Below are 11,979 nucleotides of genomic sequence, written 5' to 3' on the forward strand. Positions count from 1 at the left end.
ACACACATCTTCATGATGATTCTCTCTACTACAAAGCCTGAAAAGAAGTGAAGGTTTAAACATATTTAACTTGTTCAATAAACTGGTGGTTTTTATCAGGTGAACTTTCCAGTGCCTTATTTTTTTAGTTATTGGTACGAATTTAGCACTTTCTCTTCTATTTTCGTTTGTCTCTATATTTAATGCTTTCTTTTCTTTAAAAGAAGAAAGGTAAACCATCAGCATTTAGAAACATTTGATGTCAGGTCTGCATATTTTTAATAAGCCTGTCTCTTGTTTGATCATTCTTGCACCACAAACTGTTTTTATTAGTGAAGTATGCCAACCACCAAATTCATTCTGGCACAGATCTTCTCAGTTGTATAAGCATCTGTGGAGTAAAGCTCTGTGTGGGCTCCCAGTAATTCTTGAACATACGTTGTCCTGTTCGATTCTCAGCTAAAGCGTTTTCTGTCTGGAGACATGCTTGAATGGGCGTACCTTCGTTGAAGTTTGTACGTCAGGGCTGGAAGCTCGGTACGTAAAAATCTGCTGCCAATCATTATCAGACCAGAGTTCCGCTGTGGCGACCCCTAACCGGGAAAAGCCGAAAGATACAGCAACAACCTCTGAACCTCTTAGTACAGGAAATTTGGACAAAGCCAAAAAGGCCCAAAAGTAGTGACAATTTTTAATTATTCCTATTACAAATTTAGAAAGTTGCTAGAAAAAATGTCTTTGTATTAGCACACGTTTTCTGAAGGATATGAAGTCTGAAACTCAAAATTGTCATTATTTAATGATTTCAGTGCCCGAAAACCTCACATTTTATGAATAACAGTCCAAAAATATGAGGTGAAAGTCTAGACAGTTGAGATGAATGTTCTTGAATGTCTTACCTTATTTGCTAACATTTTGTCCTTTACTCCTCTTCTAGAAAACTAAGTTTTAAATACCTTCAAGGCTTCTGTCTCAGAAATGTGCATAAATGTAGCATAATGTACTGTCTCATGTTTCTTGGCTGTTTCACTGGCAGTGAAGAATAAACAGAATTTCTGAATCCAAAATTTACAATTTTCTTCTAAATTCTCTTGCAACAAAAAAAATGGTTGTTCTAGTTAAACCATCTAATCGCAACATTTCCTTTTGTGTTTCTGATCCAAGAAACTCTCAAAAATAAATATATTCACTTTTACAATTATATTTCTTCATTTCTGACACCATGCATCATCCAGATATTTGTCTTAGTAGTTATTGGATGTGGTTTTCGATTCCATGTGGTCTTTTCTCCGATTTTGTTCTATAAGGATGTTTGCCTCATAACTTCATAGGTAGGTGTTAAGACGTGGTCAGAAAGCCATTGGGAAGCTTAGCCCGATTGCCTCAGAGAACTGTGTGGTTAAGTGACTTCCTCAGAGTTGCAAAATAAGCAAATGGAGGCTGAGGGAATCAAACACGGAATGCTTGAAAGCGCAGAAAATCAAACTTAAACTAAAGAAAATAGTTCATGTAACATCTCGGACTTAATCCTCTTCACTAACTGCCAGACAAACACAGCCGTAGCATATGGCACCCAGATTTGATCTGGTAACCTCCAAGTCTGCAATCAGATATCTTTCACTGAGGTGTACCATTTTTACATGACATGGGACTTCCATTCAATAAGTGTTAATGTGTTTAAACTTGTGTAGCTCATAAATTGCTCACATCCTAGAGGAAGAAGAACCTGATGCCTTGGAAGACAGACTGAGTCACAGCTGAAGTCCATTTTTACGAGTTTCATTTGCAAAAGTGCAAGTGTTATAGCAGTCCTTAAGTGAGGCTGTCTTATACTTGTTTGCAGTGTGAGAAAATACATTCTGCCCTGATACTTCTGCATTGTGTTTGTGTGGTGGAGGGTGATGGACTTAAGAAGTGTTTCCAGTTAGAATGGGAAGAAAATTAATTCACTCACTGTTTCCATTCCTTCTTGTTCATTACTTGATTACAGAGTTTTCCACAGAAAGGTATAGGATCTTTCTACTCAAATATTGATGGCCTAGAATAACCTGATTCAATACTTAACAAATGTTGGCCTTTCCAGAAGTCATTCCATTATCCACACTTTCCAGCAGTGTAATCAAATGACCTGTTTCACTATGATGCTACAAGGGCAGTGTTGTCCTCAGAACTGTAAAAATTTAATTGGGGTTTTGGGGAAATATGTACTTCTGAAAGTGTTGCATTTTGGAGAATTCCCTTTTATAGAATTAGAAAGGATGTGCTGATAAAGGTATGATTGCCCCCTGCTAAAAAAATGTATCTGTGACAGTGATATTTGCAACTTGCTGTTACTTCTGTTTAATTGCACTTAATTTTTCTAGTTTTAGGGCTCACACCTTAGTCTCAAAATTCTGATAATTTAAGAGAAAGTAATGGGGGGGGGGCTCAACAATAAAACAGCACTGGTAGAGTTTTTAGTATAATCTAGAACAGAAGCTGACATTAAAAAAGGAATGATTGGTACAGCATATAAATATTGCATTATAAGTATAAGAATCATTTAGAGGAGGTTAGTAATGATTGGGAAGAGAGATTGGATAGGCAATTCACAAAAACAATGGGAGGATATATGTATGTCTCCTAAATATGCAACACAATCTATAAGATTTAGGTTTTTTTGCCTGGAAATGTTTGCATAGATATTTCTGTACTTCTGGAAATGTTTGCATATATATTTCTGTACACCAAGTAGACTCCAGAGAATTTTCCTCAGGCAGACAGCAAATGGTGGTGTAATGGAGAAGAAAGAGGTAATTGGGAACATATTTTCTGGGACTGCGGTGAATTGGCGAACTTTAATGATTCCCTACAGAATGCACTGTCGGAGATGCTGGGTGGGCAGATTGGTCTGATGATGGAGATCTTTTCTGTGCTATGATACAGAATCGGAATTGCGTAGGCATGGTAAGGCCTTGCTGTGTCTAGTAATGGTGGCTGCCAAAAAAACAGTTACTAGAAAATGGAAATCAAAATGTAAACCAACTATACTAGAAGCAGTGAATATAGTAACAGAGGTAAAACTGGAATTAAGATCTTTAGAAAAGGGTAGGAGCAAACTACATAGGAAAAAAAATGAGAATTTTGGGAACAATACATACAAGTGAGAAATGAGGTTTAAAAGGCAGCAGGACTTAAATGAGCTATGTAATGTTTGAAAAAGATTAGGTGCATTATAAGTGATGTATAATATTTGCAACTGGGAGTGTGTCCGTATGGTTTGTGATGTAAAATGCTTGCAGCTAGGATCGTGTCGGTGTGGTTTGTTTTCATTTGTATAAATATATGATTGCCTATGTATTAAGTGATGGTTTAATAAACATGTTTCTTGCTAAGATAAAAAAGGCAGGAATTGAGTAATTTATGTAATGTTGCTTAGGTTATATGATATATAGCAATGTATTGAAGTAAACTGTTAATTATAGTGTGATTACTTTTATATGAATGTAAATTTACCTATGTTACAAGTGATACTTCAGTAATTGTGTTTGGGGGAGGTGCATGCATCTGCCATTTTAGTACATTGTGATGTGTAGAGGGCAGGGGTTTAAAGCAGAATAGACCTGTAGAGGGCAGGGGTTTAAAGCAGAATAGACTCGTAAAGTGGTTAGTGAGGGATGGGGTCATTTACCTCCAGTAAAATATTTTTTTTCTTTCAGACCATTAATTACTACCCATTTTATGGTCTGCACAAATGGTTCAGGAGTGTTTAAGTACATGTACACCATTCCATGCTTCTTTATAGTTATAGTGCATCTTCAGCTTTGTTGGTGTTAGTGGTAGAGGGAGTCGTACCTCTGGCTTCTCCAAGGGAGCAGTTGCATCTTAGTGAAATCCCATTCTCCCCAGTTAGAAATTTAAAGGAAAACTCTGGTCAGAAATGGGGGGATAGCTGGTTTTGATCATATATTGATCTTCTATATGGTTGATGTCCTTGCATCATTCTGAGTGAGCAGTTTTTTTTTTTGTTTTACTACAAAATGGCATATTGGAGCACCTTACTTGAAATGGTGTTGCTTTTCAGCTAAAGCTGCTGATTCCTACAAAGGCATTTATCCTCCAAGAATGAGGATATATTGGCTTTCTGTTTTTTCAGTATTGTCTTTCTGTTGAAGTGTAATGGTACTACCCTGAATTTCTGCTTTCTTCAAGTGTCAGTATAAAAAGTACTGGTAGATTTTTCTTTCCTTTTATTTCCTTTCAGTTTTGTTTTATGTAAGGTCCCAAAATTATGTGGCTTTTTCATAGTACTTTTAAAAATATATATGGCTTGTTTTGTTGTTTTAAAGCACTTTTGTGGCAAATTCCCCAAGCTGGTGGAATAACTTCTGTCTTTTCTTCTCAGAGCTATAGATAATAGGAAGCAGTATCCTATAATTCCTAGGTTTGTGACAAAAACATGAAAGTTATTCTACCAGTTTGGTAGGCTAAGTTGTCTTACATTAGTGCAGATAAATTAAAATGCTGTGGCGGGTTTAGGCTCTGCCACTGTTGCATATACAGTTAAAGAAACACTGGTGTCAGGATGCAGCAGCATCAGTTACAAGTATTTTTTTTTCTCTAGGTATTAGTAGGCAGTGGTAACAGCATGCACTTCCCACAACAACATTCTTTTCATTTTTTAAGCTTAAATGGGCATTCATGGTGGTGGATGGGGTTGTAGCAGCAAATTGAAGTACATTAATTCATTATCTTGACCATTATTTCTGCCACTTTCTGATGATCACACAAATGGCTGTCTACTTGAGGGGGGTAGTCTGTGAGTGAAAGCTAAGGGCAGTTACAGGTGGTAGTTGTGTTTGAGCAGCAAGTTGAAATTCATTACTCTGGACTTTTTTTTTTCCTTTCACTTTTCTCCAATCTAATATCTGAGGGGTACACAGAAGGTGTCTGTCCCTTTTTTGGGGGGGGTGGGGTTACTGGCTGTTTGTGAAAGCATTTCACTATAAAATTATTGTTGTTGATATAACATGTCTAGGATGAATCCACTCAATTACCTCAGACGTCATTTGCCACTTCAGCATCCGGACATTGGGCTCCTGCTCAAAACCTGTGGGAATAATTTCCTTTAGAAACTTTTGAAAACTATTGATCATTTTATTCCTGTAAGTCCTCCCTCCTTTATTTCTTGTTTTTATTGGTGTGTGCATGTGATAACTCTTTTTTTTTTCCTGTAAAAAAAAAATAGTAGTTAGTTCTACCTTAAACAGTTATCTTTAACTGGTCTTTACCCTTATCTTTAAATTTAAACTTAGATTTAGTCTTGGTACTTTTTCTTGTAGTTGGGTCTGTGTTGTTAACCTCTCAATAAGGGCATGTCAGTTAGCTTTGTCAGTTGTTTTTTTGGTAGGCTTTACTTCTGATGGCGGACAAACCTTTGCCTGGTTTCAAATGATGCACTTCTTGTGGGCATAAAATCCCCAATCAGGATTCCCACAAGGGATGCATATATTGTTTTGGGGCTGAGCATTTGAAAGTGGATTGTTTTGTGTGTGCTTCCTTTAATCCATGTGCATTGGCCAGCAGAAAAAACAAGTCGATTCTTACAGGCCTTCTTCCTTCCTCAGCTCCGGAGGCTCAGATTCCCTTCCTTGATTTCTTCTTCCTCTCTGGCTTCCACAAGAGAGACAAAAAGAGGAATCTGCTGGTCTCCACGAGGGACTCTTTAGAGATTAAGAAGTCAAAGTCTTCAGATCTATCCGCATCTACGGATCCGGGTGATGTTATTACCACATCTCCTCCACCTTTGTATTCTCCTATGTCTGATCTAGTGCCTCAGGATCTGAGGGCCTCGACAAAGCACCCAGCTCATTCTTCCAAGTCAGAACATTCCCACCCCCCACCCCTCTTCAGCTTCATCCAGGTCATCTAGAAGCTGGTCTGAGGTGGATATGGACAGGATGATGAGATTCCTCAAGGCCCAGATCTAGATGAGGGTAGTCTCGGCTCCATCCCGTTGGATCCATCAGCTACCCTGTCCATACCATCAGAACTCTTTCTCTGATGCGACCTTCGGTTTTGGAGGTGCAGGATATGGGACTGCCGTGTGTGCTGGGCTCAGTGAAGGGGAAGCTCCCTTCCTCGATGCCGAGGGTTCCCTTGATTTGCCCTGTTCCAGTTTTCTCTTAGCAGAGCGGGGTCTCAGGGCCATGGTGTTGGTGCTGGGGATGGGTGTTGACTCTGTCATTCTCTGAGCCATCTATTCCCATAGGTGCCTTGGCACTTGACAGCTCAGGTCTGATCCTTTCTCGAGGTCATGGATCTGGGGTGAGTCCTGGCTGTTTTTCCTTTATGGTTTCTGCTTTGGGGGAGACAGAGAGGACTTCTCTGTCTTACAGCCTTTCAGATACTGGAGAGGGTTTTCTCCTGAGTTGGAGATCTCATGACTCATGTCCCCCACTTCACCATCATACTCCCATCAGATTTTGGCCTTGAACCCATTCATCCTGCCATGAATCTGCCTATCCTGAGCGGCCTCCAAGATCTCCCTGGTCAGGAGGGATCCCCTTCTTCCAACACTTCCCCAGAGTACCCAGCTGAGGAAGCCCCTCTGAAGAAGACGTGCAAAAGGAGGCACATTGACTCCCCATTGGAGTCTTTAACCAAGGGCACTGACTTCAATGAGGAGGAAGGATCCCCCCCCCCATCCCCAACAGAAGACATCTTCTTTGGGGATGTATTAGAGATCCTGAAGCAAAAAGGTAGGTGGTCTGCACAACCTCCACCTTCTGAGGAGTCCGTTTTCTTGGAAGTGTTTGGGACGGGCCTGTACATCCTGCATGACCCCCCCAGTGGATGCCCTTGTTGATTTGGTGTCCTGCCAGGCATGGAAGGAAACAGACACCATCAAGCCCATACCCAAGTGACCTGATAAGTACCTGGTAACCCCTGCAGATAGGAAACATTGGAGCAAGGGTCCTGTAGTTGATGCCATTTTGATGGTGGCAACCACTAAGAAAGAGCTGGCAGAAGAAACTGCTAATGTCCATCTGCCTAACAAGGAGTCTAGAGGGATGGACAGTATTAGGAAGCATGTTTGTCTCTGCCACCTTTGCGCTGAGGCCGTTAAACTACCTGGCCCATTTTACCCGGCTTCTGAGAGATCTGATCAAGGAACTCTCATCTTCTCTCCGAGTGCATGCCTGCAGAGGAATTTAAGAAAATTTCTCCCAAGCTGACCACTCTATCGTCTGTCGCCAACTCATTGATGAGATTGATCACCCATACCACAGAGGGTACCTCACGAGCAGCGGGTTCAGGACATCCCTAAGGAGACATGCCTAGATAAGACTATATGATTTTGTGGAGCCCTTTAAGGCATCCTTCGTGAATGCCCCTTATGATGGCTCTTCGTTGTTGGGCTGTCAGTTCAAGATGCACTCACCTGCAGAGAAAAGGATGGGAAGACCCTTTCTGCTGTAGGAATCAAATTTATTACCCCCCACCCCACCCTGAGGTCCTTCTCAAGGAACCAATGTGGAGGCAAGAAAATGTGGTTTCACAAATCCCAAGGGCCTTTCCAGGACCTGCAGGGGAACCCTCCTCTAGAGGCAGAGGGGGGAAGGTTTGATGGTAGACGCCACCCTACAGGCAGAGGGGGTCCATAGAACCAGGGTGTTAGGGAACCATTCCCCGATAAGCCCAGCGCTCCACAAGTGCTGTTTGACTGTCCATCTCTGGAGGCATTCAGGAGCTAACTAGCTTTGCACTCAGAAACCTGGACCCAGTTGACTCAAAACCATTAGGTGCCAAGTATAATATCCAGAGGCTATTAAATTCCCTTTTCTCTTCTTCCTCCAAACTCCAAAAGCCTTCCCGACATGCCATCCAGTCAAAGGGAGCAGGCAGCACAGAAAATTCAACAGCTGTGGCAAAAACGTCATCCAAGAGATCACAGCTGAGCAAAAAAGATTCAGAACCTACTCCTACTACTTTTTCGTTTTAAAAAAGACAAGGGGACCCAAGATCTGTCGTGGATCTAAGCAAGTGGAACGGATATGTAAAGATTTCCAGTTTCCAAATGGTCATGGTTCGGTCCATTCTGCCACTGTTACATAAGCACAACTGGATGTGCCCAATTGATCTGAAGGACGCTTACTATCGCATCAAAATAGACAGGTGCTCCAGGAGATGTCTGCGCTTCCAACTGGGAGCCAGTCATTACCAGTTCAGGGCACTGCCCTATGGGCTCATCACAGCCCCCAGGTATTCACCAAATGCATGGTAGTGGTAGCAGCTCACTTGAGGCTCAGAGGATTCTAGGTATTTCCATACTTAGATTTTTGGCTCCTTACTGCTCCCACGAGGAGTTAGTTAATCCAAGCCAGGGATTACTTATTCAAGTTTTATCGCATTCTCTAGACATCACCATAAACCTGAGCAAATCCAAACTGGCTCCTGTACAGAACCTAGAATTTATAGGGACACAGCTGAACACAAGGAATTGGAAAGCTTCTCTCCCTTTACACCGAGTAACAACTCTGAGAAATTAGGTACAGGACATGTTATCCCAGCAAGCCCATCCTGTATGTATGGTCTTACAAGCTGTAGGATCCATGGCAGCAACTGTCCTGTTAGTCCCTCTAGCCAGATTCTTCATGCGGGTTCTCCAATGGACATTAGTGGTGCAATGGCCCATTCTTTTTCAACCGCTGTCCCTTCTCATTAGATTGACTCCATTTTGCAAGCGTCACCTCAACTGGTGGATACAGTTGAACAATCTCTTTCTAGGCAGACCATTCTTAAACAGCCCCCCTATAGCCACTGTGGTCACAGATGCTTCCCAATTTGGGGGGGAGCATTACAATGGGAAGATGGTCCAAGACATATGGTCCCCTATCAAGACCACGTTGCATATCAGTATCCTAGAGATGAGAGCAGTCCTAATGTTGCATGCCCTTCAGGACACACTCCCCTTAAGGACTGTTGCACTACACACCGACAACATGTCTGGTATATCAACAAACAAAGAGGAACCCATTATTACTCCTTGTGCACGGAGGCCATGATGGTGTACGAGTGGGCAGTATCTTCAGACTGCATTCTAGTTGCAGTGCATATCCTGGGGAAAACAAGCGATCTAGAAGACAACTCAGCAGATCACTCCTGGTTCCACACGACTGGTCACTCAGTGGCGGACATGATCTTCAGCCATTGGGATCAACCTTTGCTGCAACCTATTTGCCCATCCCCTCAACAAGAAATGCAGCAGGTTCTTCGTTCTGATCCCTCCTCAGGGGGAGTCCCCGAGGGATGCACTAGTCCACAATTGGCCCCCCCCAGGTCTCCTCTATGCTTACCCTCCTCTTCCACTCATCCCGAAGTTTCTTCAGAAGGCAAGCAGGTTGACGAGCTTGGTCATTCTCATTGCCCCCTTCTGGCCTCATCAGATATGGTTCCCCTTCCTATGGTCTCATCTGAAATATCCTCCTTGGGTACTGGAGCCAAATCAGGACCTCCTTTCTCATCCATCAAGGATACAGCATCCAAATCTTCGTGCCCTCAAACTGACTGCTTGGTTTCTCCATTTCTAACCCTAGTGAGACGGTCCAGGCTTAATTCCATGGTCCGAAAGATACTTCTAGCCTCGCAAAAGGCTTCCACCAAAAATGTCTTCACCAGTAAATTAGAGATTTTTTATTTGGGCCACGAGCAGAAACATTGACCCTTTCTCAGCACCAGTTTAAGACATTTTGCTGTTTCTTAGTACTCTTTTCAAAGAAGGTGCTAGCTTCTCAACTATCAAGCTTCAGTAAGCTGCTGTTTCTGATTTCCATGCTACAAGTGAATCTCATTCTCTGTTCACTTTTAGGCTATGTAAATTTTTCATTAAAGGTGTTTTCTTGTTAAGGCCTCCAATCAAGGACCCAGCCCCTCCTTGGGATCTCGCTGACATGCCGCAGGCTTTGACCCAGGGACCCTTTGACCCAGGGACCCTTTGAACCAGCTGCAAGTTGTGACATGAAGTTTTTGTCACGGAAGACAGTCTTTTGGTGGCTATAACTTCTGCTAAGAGAATTTTTAAACTACGAGCTTTATCCTCCAAGCTTCCTTGCATAGTGTTTCATAAGGACAGAGTATATTTAACGCACCAACCCTTCCTTTATGCCCAAATTAGCCACCGAGAACAATAGCAACCTATCCATCCAATTACCAGTGTTCCTTCCGAACTTCTCCATTAAAAGAGAGTATGTTCTTCACCTTCTAGACATTCATAGACAACTCGGTTTTTACCTGCACAGGACCAAGCAACACAGGAAGTCTGACCAGCTCTTTGTAGCATTCTCATCTAATAGGCTAGGACAAGCGGTGCCCAAAATTACTTTGGCAAAATGGATATCTGGCTGCATTTCGTACATTTACTCAATCAAAAGATTGGAATTACTTAGACCTCCCAGAGCACATTCCACCGGAGTTAAGGCTACTACTTCTGCTTTCTATTCTAAAACCTCCATTGATGATATTTGCGTAGCAGCAACATGGTCTAACAGTCACATCTTTGTATCGCACTACAATTTGGATATATCCAGGAGAAGGGCCTCCTTTGGTTCAGTGGTGGTCTGTCATATTCTTCCATGAGGGCCACCCAGAATCTATGTATCTGGGGACGTTGACCATATCGTGAGGAGGAATGAAGAAGACATCATCAGATCAAAAGGATATGTCTTAGCATAACTTGGCATCTGTGTTGTCTTCCTTCATTCCTCCTCACTTTCCCACTCAACCACCCCCCTGCCTCTTTTGTTCTAGAGGAACCTGAATTATGAAGGACGCCTGTGTCTCATGTCTGAGCCTCTTCTACTGTTCATTGCTGTAGGGGTGATAGATGTATGGAATCAGCAAACTCAATCTGAGGTACTTCGGTGGATGTAGTGCATTGTAGGCAAGAGGTAGGAGCTTGAGAGTCTGATCCAAGTCTGTAGAATGTGGCTGAGCTGGATTTGAAGGTCTGATCCGAGACCCTATCATTGGAGGAATGAAGGAAGACAACACATATGTCAAGTTATGGTAAGACATAACTTTGTATTCTTTTTTCCAGTGTATGATTGTAGAAAAAAAAATGAAAAGCATTGCTGAGAATTATGACTTCGCATACCGATAGTTTGCAGCTGTTCTGTTGCTAATTACCTAAAACACATCATAACTATGGTTATAACTGACTGTCCAGATTTTTTTTTGTCCAAAATATTTTACTCAAATGTCAAACTGTTTCAGGGATATAACCCTATATTGATGGTCACCACCAGCTGGCATCCGTGACCGTTTAAACGGTGCCAGGCTGCCTAATAACATTTTACTCAGATTCCATTATGTCCAAGTTTACAGTTACTTCTCATAGTGGTGGAATACAGACTGTATCCAAAATGTCTGTTTTCTTGTTGGATCAGAAGTAAATCATAAACATTTCACCAGTCATGTCTAGGTATCTGTGGTTGCTTATAGAGTGAGGCCCAAAGTAATAACAAAGGCAGATATATTGCCATGTCACTCAACATTGCAGTGCTGTTAAACCCTTAATTAAGGTAGAGTGGATTCCCTTGAGTGTGTTTTATAGCAAGGTGTTTTGCTATTCAGCTAATTACAACAGGGCTGAGAGGGTTTGATAGTAAAGGTAATTATGGATAAGTCCTAAGCAGTACCATTTTACCAATTCCAGACCATGGTACAAAAGTTTAGACAAGTCTGTTTTAAAGCCTTTGTATATCTTTGTTGCACATATCCTCCCTCATTTACTCTTTTTTTTTTACCATTCACATATGTGTGGTCTGCTCCTCTGTGAGTAGCAGCTCACAGGACAGCTGCAACAGCTTCTAAAAGCAAATAAGCCAACATTTTAATGGCAGACAGTGGTTTGTGGAAAGATTGCAAAATCGTGTGCATAGAGAAAGCAAAGGAATACTGTCTACGTTCTTTCTTTTTAAGCAACATTCTATAGGTAGGACCAAAAGGAACGAAAAGCAT

The 11,979-nt window shown here is 41.8% G+C and overlaps 1 protein-coding gene across 1 annotated transcript in view; it reads left to right on the forward strand.

Annotated features, from left to right (window-relative positions):
* ACLY (ATP citrate lyase) overlaps positions 1-11,979 on the forward strand; it is a gene marked incomplete at its 5' end in the record, with an annotated part of 1,378,630 nt that overhangs the window by 1,138,034 nt on the left and 228,617 nt on the right.

The sequence above is a fragment of the Protopterus annectens genome, chromosome 13.part0 (genome assembly GCF_019279795.1).
Source record: "Protopterus annectens isolate FY-2018-M chromosome 13.part0, PAN1.0, whole genome shotgun sequence".
Lineage (NCBI taxonomy): Eukaryota > Metazoa > Chordata > Ceratodontiformes > Protopteridae > Protopterus > Protopterus annectens.